Source organism: Schistocerca cancellata, chromosome 1 (genome assembly GCF_023864275.1).
Source record: "Schistocerca cancellata isolate TAMUIC-IGC-003103 chromosome 1, iqSchCanc2.1, whole genome shotgun sequence".
NCBI classification, from domain to species: Eukaryota; Metazoa; Arthropoda; class Insecta; order Orthoptera; family Acrididae; genus Schistocerca; species Schistocerca cancellata.
Window position 1 is genome coordinate 274,293,047 of NC_064626.1, and position 21,122 is coordinate 274,314,168.

The window sequence follows — 21,122 nt, forward strand, 5'->3', positions numbered from 1 at the left end:
GATCACTGTGTCGAGAGTTTTTGTATGAGTTACGAGCTTGAGTTTGCTCGAGTCCGTTGAAGAGTTGTGGCCGAAACAAACATTTTGCAATTAACATCCAGTAAATCGATGTCCACATGCAAGCAAATCGAAAAAAAACTTAAGCAAGGATCATCAGTTCCATTTGCAGGATGCTGAAATTACAAACAAATTGCGTCCAGAATGAAGATGACAGCCGGCCGATGTGGCCGAGCGGTTCTAGGCGCTTCAGTCTGGAACCGCGCGACCGCTACGGTCGCAGGTTCGAATCCTGCCTCGGGCATGGATTTGTCTCATGTCCTTAGGTTAGTTAAGTTTAAGTAGTTCTAAGTTCTTGGGGACTGATGTTAAGTTCCATAGTGCTCAGAGCCATTTGAACCATTTTTGAAGATTACAATCAATTTCCTTAGCATTGAGTAAAATATAAGCAGAATAAAGTACTATAGTTACGTTTTGCTAAACAAAGTTCATATTAAGTGCTGCACAGGCGTTGCACGTCTGGATAAAGCCGTATTTAGTAAGACACGAATATGCAGCATAGGAAACTTACAAATGGAAGTGTCGGATATGAAATGTGCAAGAAGGTTCAGAATTGCCTAGCATGTTACCAACACTGGGAAAGCTGAATCTCGGCATGAACGTGTCAAATTTCGGCCTACATGAACGACAGTAATGCCGGCCATCATAGCTGACGACTAGTATAGGTGAACCTGGCCGGCTCGGCGCGCCACGCAGTCTGGGAAGCCGCCGACGGGCAGTATCAGCAACGGCGGCGGAAACACCAGTCCGTCCGCATCCGCAGGATGCATGCCATCACCCACGTGACTTGTCCCTGGCAACCACCGCGCGTCAACATCCCGACTGCGCCTACCCTACTTCTGGGCCCGCAAGTTTCCTCCGGTTAGCCGGCTGCGGGCCTCCGCCGCAGACGAGCAGCCGGGAGTAATCTTGGCGAAGAAAACGCGGAGAGCGGAGACCACCGGAGGCTCCCTCAGGCCCCGGCTTATTGCATTACGAGCCCGGCTGCCCACTCTCATCAAAGGGAACGCTGCTGGCCCGTCGCACCCCCTCCGCCGCGCTCTTCAGGGCGGCTACCTGCGCTCCCAACACAGCGCACACGCGCCTTTCTTCGGTGAAGGCGACTCACTAAATCTCGAGTGTGGGTACAAGCGTCCAGTAATACTAACGACTGTTGTGTGTGTGTGTTACATTGTCATTCGAAGTTCCTTCCAGTTGTTTTTTTTTTTAATTAATGGTATTTAACTCAAACGATCGATTTTGCAATTACATAGTTTCATTTTCAGACGTGTTATAAACAGAACATATCACAATATAGCAGCATACAAACTGTAATCACATATAAGTGTAGTCAAAGAATCTGCAAAATAATAACCATTTACTTTTAATTTTAAGGAAATGAACGAACCAAAATATCACTAAAAGGTAGAGCAGGCGGTTAAGAGCAACACAGGTAAGTATATTTGTGCACCCAACACACTTATTACGTGGACTACAAAGAAACCGATCAAACCAAACCTCCGCTGTCCTGTCAACGATAACGCAGTCACAACAGTACAGAAACATAACTTATTATATGATTGACGTCCACATAGCAACGTCCATGGATATCAGTCATGGCAATAAAACAAGAATGTATGGCTAACGTAATGACATCAAACGTACCGTCGACTCTGTATGATGGTTCAAATGGCTCTGAGCACTATGGGACTTAACATCTGAGGTCATCAGTCCCCTAGAACTTAGAACTAACTAACCTAAGGACAGCACACACACCCATGCCCGAGGCAGGATTCGAACCTGCGACCGTAGCGGTCGCGCGGTTCCAGACTGTAGCGTCTAGAACCGCTCGGCCACCCCGGCCGGCTCTCTGTATGATCCTGATTTGTCTACAATGTATCTATTAAGCACCACAACTTCTGGTGAAAGAAAAAAATTAGCCGAAGAACTACAAATACTACCAGGTACAGTTACATATATTCTTGTTTTATTGCCGTGAACACTGCACATGCCAGTTACTGTATAGAGGTCACTCAGATAACTTTGTTTCTCTATTGTATTGTTTTGACTATGTTATCGTTCACAGGCCACAAAATTTTAATTCCATCGCTTTCTAAATAATCCACATACAGAACGGAGCATGTCATACGGTTACATTCCCGAGTAAGTTCCATCACGAATATACTTGCCGGTGTTGCCTTTAACGTCCCCTCTCGCATTAGCTTTTGGTTCGTTGATTTTCTTCAAATTAAATTAAAATAATTATTATTTTGTACATTTTTCAGCTGCACATATTTGTGGTAATACACTTTATATTGGTGCAATGTAACGAGTTTACATTCACTATTGTTATATATTTTGCCTGTCCAAAAACAAAATTGTTTAATATGGAAGTCGATCATGAAAGAATTATCCAATAACAGCATATTAATTTTCTGATCTCTTGATGTGCTCTCGAGACTTTTAACACGGGCAACGCATTATTAACCAATTATTACCTAAGTGAAGCAGCAACAGAACGTCATTTACTAACACGAAACCTCTTTTCCTGTGTCGTATTTCTTCTTTTCCTTTAATGTGCTTTCGATAACCTCTGCAGTTTTAAGCACAATTCATGTATGCAGATAAGGAGGAGATTGAGGAAATGTATGATTAGATAAAATAAATTATTCAAATGGTTAACGCAGCTGAAAATGCATTAGTCATGGGGACTGGAATTCGATAGCAGAAAAAGGAAGAAGAGGAACAGTATTAGGGAAATATGGACTGGGAGAAAGGAATCAAAAGAGGAAGCCGCCTGGTAGAATTTTGCACACAGCATATCAAAGCCAACACTTGGTTTGAGAACCGTGAGAGAAGGCTGTATACTTGGGAGAGACTTGGAAACGCCAGAAGGTTTCAGACTGATTATATAATGGTCAGAGACTTAGGAACCAGATTTTAAATCGTAGGACATTTCCAGGGACAGATATATACTCTGACTACAATTCAGTTGTTAAGAAATGCAGATTAAAACTGAAAAAACTGCAAAAAACGTTAGGAATTTAAAGAGATGGGACGTGGATAAACTGAAAGAACCAGAGGTAATACCATAGAAGAAGAATGGGTATCTTTGAGATACGAAATAGTGAAGACACCAGAGCTTCAAGTAGGTAAAAGGACGAGGGCTAGTAAAAATCCTTCGACAACACAACAGACGTTCAGTTTCATAGAGGAAAGGAGAAAATACAAAAATGCAATAAATGAAGCAGGCGAAAGTGAATACAAACATCTAAAACATGAGATCGAAAGTAAGTGCAAAATCGCAGGAATGGTTTACAGGACATATGTAAAGATGTAGAAGAATATATCACTACGGGTAAGACAGACACTGCCTACAGGAAATTAAAGAGACCTTTCCAGAAAATAGAACCACCTGTATGAATATCAACAGCTCAGATGGAAAACCAGTCCTAATTAAAGCAGGGAAAGCAGAAAGGTGGAAACAGTATATAGAAGGGCTATACAAGAGATATACTTGCGGGCAGAGTTAAGGAAATAGAAGAGGACGTGGAGGAATATAAGAAGGAAGATATGATACTGCATGAAGAATCTGATAAAGCACTGAAAGACTTAAGTCGAAACAAGGCCCTGGAGTAGACAACATTCCGTTAGAGTTACTAATACCCTTGGGAGAGCCAGCCATGACAAAACTCTTCCATCTGATGAGTAAGACGTATGAGACAGGCGAAATACCGTCAGACTTTAAGAAGAATATTACAATCCCATTTCCAAAGAAAGGAACTGCTGACAGGTGACAAAATTACCGAACTAGAAGTTTAGTAAGTCACAACTGCAAAATACTAACACGAATCCTTTACAGAAGAATGTAAAAACTGGTAGAAGCCGACCTTGGGGAAGATCAATTTGGATTCTGTAGAAATGTTGGAACATGCGAGGCAATACATACACTACGATTTATCTTAGAAGATAGTTTAAGGAAAGGCAAACCTACGCTTAAAGCATATGTAGACTTAGAGAAATCTTTTGATAATATTGACTGGAAACCTCTTCTTGAAACGCTATTTACAGTCTTTATAAAAACAAGATGGCAATTACAAGATTCGAGCGGCACGAAAGGGAAGCAGTGGTTGCGAAGGGAGTGCGACAGGGTTGTAGCCCATCCCCGATGTTATTCAATCTGTATACTGAGCAAGCAGTAAAGGAAACCAAAGAAAAATTTGGTATAGGATTTAAAGGTCAGGGAGAAGAAATAAAATTTTTGAGGTTTGCCGAGGACACTGTAATTCTGTCAGAGACAGCAAAGTACTTGAAAGAGCAGTTGAACGGAATGGACAATATCTTGGAAGGGGGATATAAAATGAACATCAACAAAAGCAAGGGCAGGGTAATGGAACGTAGTCGAATAAAACCAGGTGATGTAGAGGGGATTAGATTAGGAAATGAGTTTTGCTGTTTGGGAAGCAAAATAACTGATGATGGTCGAAGTAGAGAGGATATAAAATGTAGACTGGCAATGGCAAAGAAAGCGTTTCTGGAGAAGAGAAAGTTGTTAACATCGAGTATAGATTTAAGTGTCAGGAAGTGGTTCAAATGGCTCTGAGCACTATAGGACTGAACTTCAGAGGTCATCTGTCCCCTAGAACTCAGAACTACTTAAACCTAACTAACCTAAGGAAACCACACATAGACATCCCCGAGGCAGGATTCGAACCTGCGACCGTAGCGGTCGCGCGGTTCCAGACTGTGGCGCCTACAACCGCTCGGCCACCCCGGCCGGCGTCAGGAAGTGAAACATGGACGATAAACAGTTTAGTCAAGAAGAGAATAGAAGCTTTTGAAATGTGGTGCTGCAGAAAAACGCTGAAGATTAAATGGGCAGATCACATAACTACCGAGGAGGTATTGAATAGAATCGGTACAATCAGCAGATTCAGAAGCATGTAGGTTGCAGTAGTTACTCGGAGATGAAGAGGCTTGGACAGGATAGATTGGCATAGAGAGCTGCATCAAACCAGTCTTTCGACTGAAGACTGCAACAATAACAACAGCTTAAGCATCAAACAGGGTGCAAAAATGAACAATAGAACTGTTATTCTCCGTATTATTATTGTAATTTGAACCGTATTTTATATAGGAATTGTTACTGAATGCTGTAAGAGTGTAGGGTGGTTACAACTCAACTTTCATACTTGAACCAGCACAGACAGAACACTGTTTACAGGAGGGTACCCAACTGTATTTGAATGATGTTCAGAATGTGTACTGCAGGATCTACATTGTCAGTAGTACGATATGCTGTTAGGCGTCGGTATTGGCAAGGCGGCGTAGTGTTGAAACGTAAACATCAGTTTGCATTACAACTGCACACAGTTAACGTGGGTCTGGACAAGGTGAGCAGAAATTTACTTGTAAAGCTGCTTTTCTGAAACACTAACAACAGCAGCAACAACAACAACAACAACAACAGCGCTTCTGCTCTTCCCGAGAATTGGCGCATTACAGGAATACAGAGGTGCTCTTGCCGCACCGGGGTTGAAGGACACGTTTCGGAAGTTCGAATTAACTGACGATGTGGGAACTGCTCCCGGGAGAGGCCGACAGCCAATTGAGCCACAAATTTTTGAAATTATTGTTGCCATGGCTCAGAATGCTGGACGCAATGTGTTAGCAGTGTACGAGCTGTGTCACGACAGCTGAACATTCCACAGTCCATCGTTCGAGCCGGCCGCGGTGGTCTAGCGGTTCTGGCGCTGCAGTCCGGAACCTCGGGACTACTACGGTCGCAGGTTCGAATCCTGCCTCGGGCATGGGTGTATGTGATGTCCTTAGGTTAGTTAGGTTTAAGTAGTTCTAAGTTCTAGGGGACTTATGACCTAAGATGTTGAGTCCCATAGTGCTCAGAGCCATCGTTCGAGTGTGCACCGAACAATTATGAAATGGTATCCGTAGAAACTTCCACGCCGCCGTGGATGCAGATGGTCGTCACATTAAGTTACTTGGAACGTAAACATGATACGTAATTCCAAATGTTAGCATCTCATGTGGAAATTAAAATGGATGTCTGAAAGGTTTATTCGTTACATCTCTTCCGTATGTCCTTACAAATATTTTCAAAGTTTGATTGCTCTACGATGACTTGTTTTTCGTGGATGCTCTCTCAATTGGGCAAAGGTTAATTTTAACCACCCTGCATATGGATTTATTACTGCAACTATGATTGTTTGGTGCGTCACTAAACAGAATACAACTACCCAGATTTGGTTCCGACAAGAAAAGCGAGCAGAAGGGAGAACGATTACGAAATAAGTGCAATTAATTATAGACGGAATACAAGCTTGAACTGGGGAGGGAAATCGGCCTTGTTCTTTTCAAAGGAACAAATGCAGCGCTTTCCTTCAGTGATTTAGGGAAACCATAGAAAACCAAAAGCCGGATGGCCCGATAGAGATTCGAATCGCTGTTCTCCCGAAAGAGAGTCCCGTGTGCTGATCACTGCGCCACCTCGCTAGGTGCAATACGGTTGGAAGCCGTGTACTAATCGTAAAGGATGTACGTTTTCTAGTCTACTGGTCGCCTCTCGGAATGTTTCTGAATGCAATTAGTTTGCTACATATCATTTACCGTTGGTATTGTCGAAGTGACTATTTTAAGCACTACTACACAACTTTACTAGTGCCTAGAATTGATTCGCATCCGGATGTGAACGTGGTGTAAGCAGGCAGTGGTGCGAAAAGGCGTGTAGTTTCTCGCCGTGCTCGCTATGAATGCGTGGGTTCTGGCCGCAGGCATGCGTAAGACTCTGCACGAGACCACGACATCTCTGCGGGCAGTTCGAAGAAGCTACATGTGCAACGAAGGAGTTTTCGAGATCGAACTTGCTGGAGTACCTTGACCAGTTAACGAAGCACAGAGGGCACGTCACTACAGGCCACAGAGGACGAAGAATTCAGAGAGTTGTGCGACATGTCTGAGTAGTGAAGGAATGAATTCTGTTGAATAGAGAAATGTGGAGGTGCGAGTGAATCGTGCCGCTACGCGATGTTGCCCTGACGGCCGACAGGTAGCATTGTGCCCGCGGCAACAGAGCCATCTGGCGTGAGGGCGGGGGGGGGGGGGGGGGGCGGAGAGAGACAGGCACAGGTCGGCGGGGACAACGCGAGGCCGGCCAGCGGAGGCGCGCGGTGACGTCACCGCCCATGACATCACCGCTGCCGCGGCTGATCGCTTATTATTAAGTCCGCGGCCTTTCTTACCTCGCCAGTCTGCGCTTGCATTGCAATGTCTACCCGATTTCAAACAGCTGCACATGGGTGCAGACAAGAAGGGTTTAAGACTTGCTCTGCTTCGAAACGGGGAAAGAGCTGACGCAAACACGCACGTGGTACAAATACAATTTTTTTTGGGTCAGTAGAAAACTGCTGTGACACTAATTTCTAATGTCCCTAGAATACGGTGCATCCAGTTTTCTCCAAAGTCCACGCTGTCACAAAGCATATAAAAAAAGATCAACCCTTCAAAATAATGACTATCTATTGCAAGTGTTTTTTTAACATTTAATAAAGTGCCCCAAAGGCAATTACTAAGAAAATTTATATCAAAGTTGCAGCCATATTTCATTTTCTACGGAAATATATGCGCCATAAATGCTAACATACCATAAACAGCTTCCTTTGGCTTTGTGATATCAAGGTACTGAGCACAGTCACCAAAGAAGACTTTTATAGTTATACATATTATAGTATATAGTATAGTTATACATATTATAGTTATACATATTATTGCCAATCGATATTAGCTAACTTAGCATACAGGATATGATGATGAACGTAATCTGACTATAATCATTTAATAATAAAACGTTTTTCTTACCAAAATCGGCGTTTTGTACACAATAGAAATAATCATTCACTACCAGTACTACGTTTTTCAGCATCTGAAAGCGACATTGAACTTTTAATAACTTTGGAACTCAAACCTTATGTATAAGTCTTCGGTGTTATTTATTTAAATCAGTATACGCACACGAAACAGGCTTCAATATATCCTCTACGTAACACACAGACATCGCAAATAGAATATGCGGCTCTTATCTAACTGCAGTTATTTAGATAACTGCCAACCATGAACCACAAAAAAAGCACATTACACGGAAGACTGTGCTTTCACCGTATTCGAGGCCCCTAGAGAAGAGAAATACAGCAATTCTGACAAGTACTGCAGTTCTCAATACCACGTTTCGCCTAGCAGCGCGGATAAAGTGCAAATTTTGACGGTCTTTTAGAAATGTTCTAGGATTTTACACAGTAAGGTTACGTTCATTTAAAAATTTCGTGATCAGTTTCAAAATTAATGTATGATTTTGATGAAGGAGAGCTACTGTATTAGTTGGTTGAGTAACTCTTCTATGAAATCAATTTACTGATTTGCGTACAGTTTAAATTCGAAGAAAATGTGATTGATATGTCCCATTGTCACACTATCGCATTAACAGTAAGGATTATATTCGACGAAGATGGCTAAGGAATGATCCCTAATCATATCTCAGGCGAATTACGGAACTTCCAAACTTTTTATTTGCCTCAATTGTGTTGAACCAGTGATACGATGAGAAGTTTGTCTGTATTTGCCCACAACATTCTCTTTTTTTGCGTTTCGATTGTATATATTCGTCTTCCAATTGGAAGCTTTCCTCTTCTTCTGCTTCTATACAATATAGATCTACGTGATTACTCTGCCATTCACAATAAAGTGCCTGGTAGAGGGTTCAATGAACCACCTTCAAGCTGTCTCTCTACCGTTCCACTCTCGAACGGCACGCGGGAAAAACTAACACTTCAATTTTTCTGTGCTAGTCCTGTCTTATATTATCGTGATGATCATTTCTCCCTATGTAGGTGGGAGGTGGGTGCCAACAGAATGTTTTCGCAATCGGAATAGAAAACTGGTGATTGAAATTTCGTGAGAAGATCCCGTCGCAACGAAAAACGCCTTTGTTTTAATGATTGCCACTCCAATTCACGTATCATGTCCGTGACAAAACGAGATGCTCTTCTTTGAACTTTTTCGATGTCATCCGTCAGTCCCACCTGAAACGAATCCCTCACCGCACAGCGATACTCCAGAATTGGGCGGACAAGCGTGGTGTAAGTTGTCTCTTTAGTAGACCTGTTGCACCTTCTAAGTGTTCTGCCACTGAATCGCAGTCTTTGGTTTGCTCTACCCACAATGTGATCGTTCCAATTTAGGTTATTTGTAATTGTAATCCCTAAGTATTTAGTTGAATTTACAGCCTTCAGATTTGTGAGACTTGTCGCGTAATCGAAATTTAGCTGATTTCTTTTAGTACTCATATGAATAACTTCACACTTTTCCTTATTCAGGGTCAACTGCCACTTTTCGCACCTTACAGGTATCTTATCTAAACCATTTTGCAAGTAATCGTCACGTCTGATAGCGGTCATAAGATGTTTTTAAATGTGTAGTTCTGAGCGGCGGTCTTCGCTCAGTCATTGATTATTGCCACATATTTTATAATAGCGTGTCCTTTGATGCACATAAATCTTACCCTTTTCCCGATATTTCCGATTTCTTTTACGATATTGATAATGCCCGTTACCAGAGGATATGTTTTCTTGAGGAAGACTGGTGTCTGTGTGCCTTGGAGCAAGCTGCTACAATCCGTCAAAATGAAAATTTTTTACTGTGAGGTTCTGCAAGTAATGTGAAACTCCGAGAATAGCTGTGGCTACTGCAGAAAAACTAGAGGTTTCAGTGGGAAGCGAAATGAATTCCCCTTAACTTGTGTTTGGACACAGGAACACAATCCACTCTCCCATTACCTGTGGATTTGGAGCTGTCAGTATCCGTGGGGTTAGAGTTTAAATACAGGTGTTTCTATTGGTGACAGAGGACGGTGTACTGAACAACATTACTTCCGTCACGTCATCCGTTAAAGTGCAGATATACGCACGCAAAATGGCTATTCTATATTGACAGGCGTAATCCTCTTCGTGGCGTAGAAAACACCAGGTAGCAAATTATGTGACATGTCTATGGGGAGGCTGTTCGATGCAGAGAACAAACAAATATCACACTGATGTGTGCTAAATTAAGGTGCCACATATAAAAATATCTGCATTTATATGCGTTAAACACTGCGTATCTCTAACTGCTCAGCAGTCACCGTTCTCCGGCGAATGTTTTTGTTGAACAGACAAAAACGTCGGCTGCTGAAGTTATTTCGTCACACTGGTAATCGGTATTAGGATATGACAGCGCTCTTCAGAGATTAGGAAAGTTTTGCTTTAAATCTGTGAAGCTAGAACAAAATTCTGATTTTTGGGCAGTGTTTATTCCCTGTCCACTGATTTGTCCCAGAAACAATGTCGAGTTTCTTATCAATGGGCGTTCGTTTGCTGAAAGTCTTTCTCAGGAAGAATATGTGTCTTGCGTATCTAGGATACTACACACTGTTTTCGGCAAACACTTCAGTTCAATGCATGTGTCACATACTAAACTACTCTTATCAAAGATTCTCGAATGATGTCCAAATACAGAGATCCAGTTAAATACAACAGGTTGCAATGTATTGACATCTAGTAGTACTGGGAGAGTCAGAATGCACTCTGTGGTCTGCCGGTGGCCTTGCTTCGACACTCCGATCTAACATTGGCTACCAGAGTGGACTCCACGCGGAAGGAGCAGGTTTCAAATCCCCATCCGGCCATCCAGCTTTAGGCTTTCTGTGAATTAAGGGGGATGTAGGAATGTTTCCTCTGAAAAGGAGAAGGCCGATTCCATTCTCTATCCGAGCTTCGCCTCGAATGACGTCGTCGTCGACCGGGACAACTAATACGTGCTGCAAGTACAAGTTCTTCTGACTCGTCTCGTAGCGGCAGTTACTTTTCTTACTTTTTTCTTTTTTTTATATCTTAAAACTGTATAAGGTGTAGATTTCAAGGTGACAGATATCCCTTACCTCAATTTCTTTTTAGCTATTAGATAGCAAAGAACGAGTACAATTGGCATGTCACGGATTGCGCGGCCCCTCCCGACAGAACGGCGTGTGTGTGTGTGTGTGTGTGTGTGTGTGTGTGTGTGTGTGTGTGTGTGTGTGTGTGTGTTCTTAGTATAAGTTGGCTTAAGTAGTGTGTAAGTCTAGGAACCGATGGAAAGGAAAAGAAAACGAGAGAGAGAGAGAGAGAGAGAACGACCGGTCACAAAGTTGAGTACGTGCGCGATAGAAGTTGGCCGTTGCGTCATCAGAGAAGGCAGTAACTGTAAATATTTGAGAAATATCACTCACATGGAACTTAAATTTCGCCAATACACCGCGTGATGGCGGTATTGTGTGAATTTAAAAGTTTAATTCTCGTCACACGATGTGTCGGAACATTTATTCGGATTGAAAGATGATGCGCGTTCCTTAGCACATTTCTATCTGTTCATCGCTGTTACAAGTGAAAAAAATGTGCTCTACATCTGTACACTTTTCCTCACGAAGCATGGACCTTGCCACGCGGTGCGGTGGCTTATGTGCCTCAAGGATGTTGACAGCTGTACGGAGTAGCTGCAAACACATCTGATACGGATATAAGAGACCCCACACATCTGACAGGGATCTAAGAGACGCCAGAGAAACATACCGTTCCTGAAGCGGAACAGTAGCCTTTCTAGTACATGATGGGATGGTCAACAACCTGGATGAGTGACAGAACTGGACTTGTAGCATCATCAATATAACCTGGCGAAGTTGGTATTGCGGACGGCTGAAAACAAGGAGGAACTACGGCCGTTATCTCTCCCAAGGGCATGCAACTTTAATGGATAGTTTCGTGCTGGTGGTAGCATCAAACCAGCATTTCCCAACAACATATCTCACGCGAAACTTCAACACACAACCTCCGCATACAGAAACAATTATAAGCATTGGAAGTGTTGGGAATTCTAGTTAAATCGCTGTAAAGGGAGTTAAATGAAAACCAAAATAATTATTGTCTGTGTGATGCAAGCAGCATCACTATTAGTCATACGGGAGTGTAGATATCGCAGGATAGACAGAATGAGTACGAAATAGAACAGAAAAGTACAAGTGCGGCATCAGGGAGCTGGCAATTTCGGCTCGAAGCACAAGTTTACTTCCCGTAATCTCCCTTTTTTTTCCTTGCTCTTTTATGCCTGGAAAGCAGTTCATGCGAATTTAATGGGTAAATTATGAAACAGAAGAACGCATGGCAGTGCAGAATTTAAAAACAGCCGCAAAGGCCAATTGTGCGTGCTTCATGAATCCAGGAAACGGCTGCGCCAGCGCGCCGCGCAACGCTTTAGCAAAAAAGTCCTCTTCGTTACGGCAGTGGCCTTATTAAAGTCGCACAGTCTAAATCCCGCGAATATTTTCTTCCCCCCCCCCCCCCCCCAAAGCAACGAACAGTAACAGCGGCATCGTTTAACGCCAGAAGCTGCAATAAACACATTCAAATTTGCAAGACAGATGGCGGCGGTTGGGACGATTCTTAGCCAGCCAACGCATGCGGTCGTTTCCGTTTTGCGTGACTTACAACAAGCAAGCAGGAGGTTTTTGCGGCTACTTGTACACTTAACAAACTCGTGAAATAATGTACGCCTAAAAACTCATGTTGTGGAACATCGACGAATTTACATTGATCAACCATGGCCGAAAAATTTTATTCATCATACGTATTAGAAAAACTGAAATACGCTGCCGTCACTAAAAAGTTGAGACTACATCACATTCCTAAGTAGTTCTGGGGTCTTCCTTCTCCCAAGACAGCAAGGCGAGTTGCCTACTCGCTACTGAAGTCGTTTGTAATTGCCAAAAAAATAGCTACTCAGAATTATCACGTTACTGGAAATGGAAAACTCCCGATAAATCTCGAAATTATTTTTTTTTTTTGTTACTAACCTGCAGTTACTTCAACTTCGTCCAGTGGAATTATTTTGTGCGTCAGGGCACATTATTAATATGTATAGTAACGTCGGGAAGGGGAAGTACGAGAGGTAATGGGAAGTGAAGATTAAGTTAAAGAAAAGGTTCCGCCCTTACAGCATAGGTCATATATGTTTATGGCATTGTATTGTTAGCATAACAGGCATAACTGGCCAAATGCCAGTTGTGGCATCGAGTTGCTGCGAAAGAAGGTTATAAATTGCTATTTTGATTTTAAAAAGGTGACAACACTGCAAGTAGGTTGTGAGGAGCTACTCCATATCGCAATAGCATTGGGTTTAGCGAATTCAGTACCGCAGGTGTAGTCTCTTCTCTGGTGCATGAAGAAAAGAACAGCGAAATGACGGAGGAACTTCAACTCTGCGAGATTTGTTTCTCTTTATACACGTGTTTTTCCGATCTGTATACGTATCTATGTCTTTCCACCTTTTTGTTACAGAATATTTTTTCTGTACCTTCGCCCAGACGCAGATATGGTGTACAATATCACACTCCGTATTCCTTATGGAACTATTCATCCATACTTTCCAATCTCTTGAAGCGCAACAAAAAACCTTCCTCGGTCCATTTACCATCTATACTTCTGGCTACAGATAATCTATCTCGATTTAATTTTTAGTATGGTCATAATTAATTCCTCCACTCGAGTATATTGCCTAGTCCACTTGGCTGTTTTGACAACGGCCTTGCCGCTGTGGCAACGCCGGTTACCGTCAGATCACCGAAGTTAAGCGCTGTCGGGCTGGGCTAGCACTTAGATGGGTGACCATCCGGTCGCCCGAGCGCTGTTGGCAAACGGGTGCACTCAGCCCTTGTGACGCAAACTGGGGAGCTACTTGACTGAGAAGTAGCGGCTCCGGTCTCGGATATTGACATACGACCGGGAGAGCGGTATGCTTACCACATGCCCCTCCATATCCGCATCCAGTGACGCCTGTGGGCTGAGGAAGACACGGCGGCCAGTCGGTACCTTTGAGCCTTCATGGCCTGTGCGTGCAGAGTTTAGTTTATTTGTCTGTTTTCCTTTCGTTTCTTGTAATTCGCAAGACGCATCTCTCCATTGTTCGTGGAGAAGCCCTCAGATTTTTTTGTGCTTCACCCATTAAAATACGTCACTATACCACGTCCAAACTCGTGATACACACTGACTGCAAATTTTCCTCTTCAGACATCTCAGAAGCTTTATTTTTAAAACTTTACTCGGGTCACCACATCATCCCACAGCATTTTTAGTCTTCAGTTTATATATTTTGCTGCTGATCAAGTCGTTGCCTTCGACAGTAGTAAATATAAAAACTCGTCAACTGGTTCTATCACTTCGTTGTCACTTTTCACTATTTTCTTTTCGATATGTTCGTTATATATTATTTTAATCCCATTGTAATTATTGTCAGGGCTACTTTCGAACTAGGTCTATTACACTTTTCCATTCTTTTTTATTTAGAATAATGTACACGCACTGTAGGCAAAAAGTAGAATGTCAACAGCAAAATAAGGTGGTTTGGATATGCTTAATTAAGATTTATTCTAGCTATTTTAGATTTTCTGATGATATTGCTGTATAAAGATGTAATTACATCCTGCCGATGATCCATGTCTTAAACTCTATGAAAAATGAAACAAGACCAGGACGAACAGGATTCAAAACGCAAAAATGTGTGAAGTCTCTGACAAGAGAGTTTGGACATTTACAACGAATGCAATGGAACATCGCTTGCAGGCGTGAAGGAAGGAGGGAAAGGCAAAAGATGCGGCAGTGCCAGTGTGGTCAAGAAAGACACGTTAAAGTGAATTGAAAAGGTGCCATATGAATAGAGACTGTCGAAGAGAGAGGCTTCCGTCGCAACTGCAGACGGAGACAGATGGATGCCCTTAGCATCCACTGCATCTTGAGATTGGTAAGGATTTCCCTTAGGTTCTTGTCTCTACTGACAAGAGTTATTTCTGTTCTTACTGCTATTCGGCGACTTTGACCCATTTCTTTTTGCTGCAGCCAATTGAACCGACAATTACGTAATTGTCCACTCTATTGGCATTTTCTTGCTTACGAATACATCCGATATTGAAAACGAAGTGATGAGCGTACTAACGGCATGAATTCGGGTTTCTTTTTAAAATATTTTCACTAAAAGATGTTCAATTTCAGACACACAAAGTTTCCAAATGCAATGTGTTTATTCGTAGTACGGTTCAAATGGCTCTGAGCACTATGGGACTCAACTGCCGTGGTCATCAGTCCCCTAGAACTTAGAACTAATTAAACCTAACTAACCTAAGGACATCACACACATCCATGCCCGAGGCAGGATTCGAACCTGCGACCGTAGCAGCAGCACGGCTCCGGACTGGAGCGCCTAGAACCGCACGACCACCGCGGCCGGCTTTCGTAGTACGAGTAAAAATTATCGCCAGTGTAAATGCACCGTGGCAGCATAGGAATGCTTAAGTACATATACATGAATATGTTTAAAATTATGATATAGGACCGTTTGCTATTGACTACAATGCTTTTTGTACATTGTAATGTAGAGTTATTGAACCCAGGAACGACTCTAATTTCACTTTAAAAATTTCCTTATACATTATTTTCATATATTATACAATTTTTTATTTAATTTTGACTCTAAAAATCGCTCACATCTGGATTTTTACGTAAAGTGGGGTGATACAACTAATCGGACATTCTGGCGACTCTTTGTTCGATGCATACAAAAATTGTTTGTATCAAGGTTGGTAATGAAAGTTCGGGGTCCAGCGGACCCATTGGTACACGTCCGCCTTTCGCTACGGGACGCTACGCAGACGCCACCTGGTCGTCTCTGTAACCTCTCTGTTGTTGCTACTGTATGAGATGGACTCTCTTTCTTACTGCATTATTTTTACTGGATCTTCGTATGCTTGGAGAAGTACAAGTTAAGTAAATGGTTCAAATGGCTCTGAGCACTATAGGACTGAACTCCTGAGGTCATCAGTCCCCTAGAACTTGGAACTACTTAAACCTAACTAACCTAAGGACATCACACACATCCATGCCCGAGGCAGGATTCGAACCTGCGACCGTAGCGGTCGCGCGGATCCGGATTGTAACGCCTAGAACCGCTCGCCCACTCCGGCCGACGTTAAGTAAAACTCCTGTTTGTTGTGTTAACTTATTTGCTAATCATTTGTGCTCCTCTCCAGCTTTCCTATGACGACAATTAATGCAACACACCGTAACCCATCTCTCATGGTCAGGCACATCTCACAGTCAGAGACAGCAATAAAGAACACATGTCTTCCACTACCATTTTTATCACCACATGGGGTCGGCTTGTGACTCACAACTGGGGCTACACATTTCGGAACTTTCCGTATGTTCAGCCTAAACTTGCTCATGTGTATTTCACCCGAACTGGGTTCATCATCAGTAGTGAGGGACGGTTGCAGTTTCCATGTATCACACGATATTTCTCTGTCAGTACAAAAAATATTTGTGGCTGGATTAATGAAAAAAGAGAAAAGTTAAGACGGTGGGTTTAATAGTTTAGATGACCTGCAAGAGTCGCGCCCCACTTGAGTACAATGGACAGAATGTTCATACAACCATATGAAACTGTCAATGTAGCTCTTCTGTGGGGTCCGCAGCTCGTGGTCGTGCGGTAGCGTTCTCGCTTCCCACGCCCGGGTTCGATTCCCGGCGGGGTCAGGGATTTTCTCTGCCTCGTGATGACTGGGTGTTGTGTGATGTCCTTAGGTTAGTTAGGTTTAAGTAGTTCTAAGTTCTAGGGGACTGATGACCATAGATATTAAGTCCCATAGTGCTCAGAGCCAGCCAGTCTTCTGTGGGATGATGTTCAACTCGCGCTAGGCACTAGCTTCAATGTCTGTCGTCAAAGCGTCAACCATTCGTCGTCAGCATGTCTGCACTGTGTCGTTTTGTGGCAGGCTCGTATTGACGACAGCAAATCTCGTTACCCGTGATCGTTTTCTCCGGAAAAAAATTGTCCGTGTTTTGCATTTCAACAAGTCGCGGCAGGTGTCCTCGTGTCGTTTTCGTTCGGATGTCAAGCTGTGTGAGACGAACTCAAAACGTGCATGAGAATGCTAGTATTTCGTTGTTTCGAGCTGGAAAAGTAGCTACTGCGCTAACATGCCAGGACTGAAATCAGTCTCTCGACTTTTTGGGCGGACTGTGTACCTGTGTGCGGTATCGGCACTGCACTGAATGCCAAAGTGTTTGCTATTGTATTCTTCCTCCAAAAGAGCCAAATGGGAACTGGGGCGTCAGAGGTAATGGGGTGGCCGCCTAGGCAGGGAGACGTTCAGTGGAGCGCGGAAGCGGCTTCATAACGGGGCGGCGGCCGCCCAGAAACCACAAAAGGCGCGCAGGGCGCGGGTCGCCGGCTGTCCCTGTTTGACAGAGAGCTGCAGCCGAAAGGTCAGACAGGCGAGCGCGGCGCACTTTCACCGCCGATCGCGGCGGACGGCCGCGGTTCGACCCCCGGCGCTCGCCGGTGGCGCAATGCCGCGCGCACCACTTCGCTGCCAGCTTCGCGGAATCAGGTCGCTCAGTGCGCCGTTTTTACGAGAATAACAATCACCTGTGAACGACGAGCGAAGTAGAAAAGGATAGAGCTGAAGTAGTGAATTAAAATTTGTACCGAGGCTGGGACTTGAACCCGGGTCTCCCGCCTATTGGGCAGATGTGCCAACCACTATACCGCTGTGGCATTGTGCCTACCACAGGTGCACGGACTAACACAGTCTAATGCCCTCCCTAAAGCAATCTTCAATTGACGCGGTAGCCACAATGCAGTGGTTAGCACATCTGCCTAGTAAGCAGGAGACCTGGGTTCAAGTCCCGACTTTCGCTCTAATTTTAATCCACTACTTCAGCCTCTATTCTTATTGAACACAAAGATCAGACTCTCATGTCTCCAGGAAAATGTAATTCCATCAGGACAGTATATCATAATTTTGTTGTGTGACTCATTTTGCCAAACACAATTCGTTGCCGTTCCGCTAAATGCACTGATAATATTTCCGGAATCTTTTAATGTGTCTGACATGTGCTAAGCGGCTACCTTTATTTTTAATTTTTATATGTACGAAATGTTCTCAATTTCAATATTATTTAACGCTATCTTCTGACATCCATAGCCGGGTGCTGTGGCCGAGCGGTTCTAGGCACTTCAGTCTGGAACCGCGCGACCGCTACGGTCGCAGGCTCGAATCCTGCCTCGGGCATGGATGTGTGTGATGCCCTTAGGTTAGTTAGGTTTAAGTAGTTCTAAGTCTAGGGGACTGATGACCTCAGATGTTAAGTCATAGTGCTTAGAACCATTTTTTTTTGTGAGGCAATCAGACATCCATATGACTGAAATTATGTAAGTGTGCAAGAGATACTCATACAGGGTCGTCAGAAACATTCTGAAAACCTTTTAAGGGCGTTGCAGGATTGGTTGTGCAGAGAAATAATTGTTAAAAAAAATTCGACACGTTGTGCCGTTTCCGAGTTGATCGTCATTGAAGTTAGCGAATCAGGTCGTTGCGGGTGCAAATTCAAACGGACGGCCACAGAAGGTGTCGCTGGACGTGTTTTTCGTTTCGTTTCCTAAAACCGAACAAGAGAGCGATGCAAAAATTGGGCAAGGGACTGAAGTAAAGATCGAACGCGAACCAACGGCTTAGCAGTATCTTGCGCTAATAGCCTACGCTATGAGAACAACTGCCAATAATTGTCCCTGGAGAGCCGCTTGTTCGCGAGCGAAACAAGGTGATTTGTTAAGTTCAATGCTAATTAAGCCGGAAACGGCTTAACGTATCCAATTTTTTTATCAAGAGTTATTTCTCAGCACAACCTACCCTGCAATACCCTTAAAAGCTTTTCTGCCTGTTTCTAGCCACCCAGTACACATAGGGGAGGAATGTTACATCTATGAACACTTATCACACTTTCGTCCTCTAACCAGCTCTGAAATATAAATGTAAGATATTTTTTTATTCCATCTGTAATGATAGCATTGACTTTGTGTGTGCTGCAATCTTCTTCTCAAATTAGGAAAATCACGCCAAAAAGTAATATTTTTGCATACCTTAAAAATTTTTCCAAGGTACAGCATGGTCATCTAGGAACAAACATTCTATTCAAATTTTAAAATGCTTGAATCGAGAAAATCTTGCCAGTGCTGCCTTTAACAGTCTGTGTCTTGTGTTATTACTCTACCGCACACCAACAATCGTGGGTGAAATAGATTTACGAAGAAATATGATCAAAAACTAATTTAAAGTTAACACATTTTCAAATCGAAGTAATCGGCTAGTAACACAAATTTCCGTTTTCAAGCCATGGAAAATTCTTAAGACATGAAAGACACTCAGTTCATTTACAAAATTCACGTGTTTCGTGGTAGAAAAGACTTTCCGTTTGAAGATCCAAGACTGTTCACGACAGGCGTAGTACGGCTTAACGATCCACACATTATGCAAATAGCTTAAAAAATATAGAGAAGTTTTCTCACCATAAAATTCTGTAACTGAAGAATTCACAATACCCTTGAAACAGCTTTCATATGTTACACAGCATTAAAATATGGTGAATTCGTAATATTGATAAACACTGCGCAGAACATAACCTCATGTCTCAAAACAAAAACAGAAGAAAATGCCAGAAACAATTTATGGCTGTCTCTAGTGCGCACTACTGAATGTGGTTCTAAAATGTGTCACTAGACGGAACCAGGAAACTTCATGTGTTCCTAGGTTCACTAGCCTCCAGGTACAGCGCACTCCCTTATACAGGGTGTTCAAAAACAGTATCGAATACTTTGAGGGGTGTAGTACTCATCGAAACAAGAAAAATAAGCCTACACATGGGTCCGGAAACACATACTCTCCGAGACAAACACTTGTCTGGCCGGCCGCGGTGGCCGAGCGGTTCTAGGCGCTTCAGTCCGCAACCACGCGACTGCTACGGTCGCAGGTTGGAATCCTGCCTCGGGCATGGATGTGTGTGATGTCGTTAGGCTAGTTAGGTTGAAGTAGTTCTAATTTCTAGGGGACAGATGACCTCCGATGTTAAGTCCCATAGTGCTCAGAGCCATTTGAACCATTTGATGTAATGGCATCTAACTATAAAATTTGATGTTCGATAAACCAATTGTAGGCTTCTTAACTGGCTGATCCCGTCTTAATTAGAATTTCCGATTTCACAAATTCTTGTAGGCTGTGTTAGTATTTTAATACTGAAGCAGATAATTTAATACTTTGCTTAATCCATGAAATTAACCAGTCCCTAGTTCAAATGCAATAGTTCAAGAAATATTAACTGAAAGCGCATGCTTTACAGATCGTTCTTTAAAAGTTTCCTAATATTGTAAATCGTTGTAAACCACTGCATAATAATAATAATAATAATAATAATAATAAGCATGTGCGGTATACGCAATGAGTGCATGATTGCGTATGTTCGTGGTGCTCAGAGTACTTCTGTTGACAACGTCGTTTCGTCGGTGATGCAGCGTTGCCTTGTTATTGTGCGGAATTACAGAAAAGTGGTAAAATCTAAATTATCATTCTGCTACCGTATGACATTATCGGAATCATGTTAATGTACGCTAGTTATTCTATGAATACGATATTCATGGTGAGAAAATAAAATACTATGCGATCATCATCTCTGTTACATGAAATGCCCAAATTTAATGCTATGAAAAATGGAGAACAAATTTTTCAGTAAGTTAACCACGACGAATCGCGATAATTACGAAATTTAAATGACCATTGTTAAATTCTGGCTACGTGCTTACAAAGTATCTGTCAAGTTTCAAAACAGGAGTTAATACAAATGTGCACAGGTATGTCAAACAAGATGTTAACGGAAATGGGTCTATTTTTTTCACCGATAAATTGATCTGTAAAGCTGCTGGAAGTCATACAAATAAATGCGAACTGTTATCAGTCCATTACCAAGCTTTCCGTATTACCTGCGCAAATTATCTCGGTTGAGATTTGCAGCTCAAATACACACGAACGGAGGGAGGGAGGGAGGTAGGGAGAGAGAGAGCGGGGGACGAGGAGAGAAGGAAAAGGGGGAGAAAATAATAAGTCATATTCAGGTATCGCAACGACAGAGCTA

General features: G+C 42.9%; 1 protein-coding gene and 1 pseudogene across 7 annotated transcripts in view; one reads left to right on the plus strand and one right to left on the minus strand.

The window, feature by feature from the left end:
• Positions 1-21,122, minus strand: part of LOC126171100 (disco-interacting protein 2) — a 647,964-nt gene that overhangs the window by 274,171 nt on the left and 352,671 nt on the right. The window lies entirely within an intron of this gene.
• LOC126097656 (5S ribosomal RNA) lies at positions 13,683-13,800 on the plus strand (annotated as a pseudogene).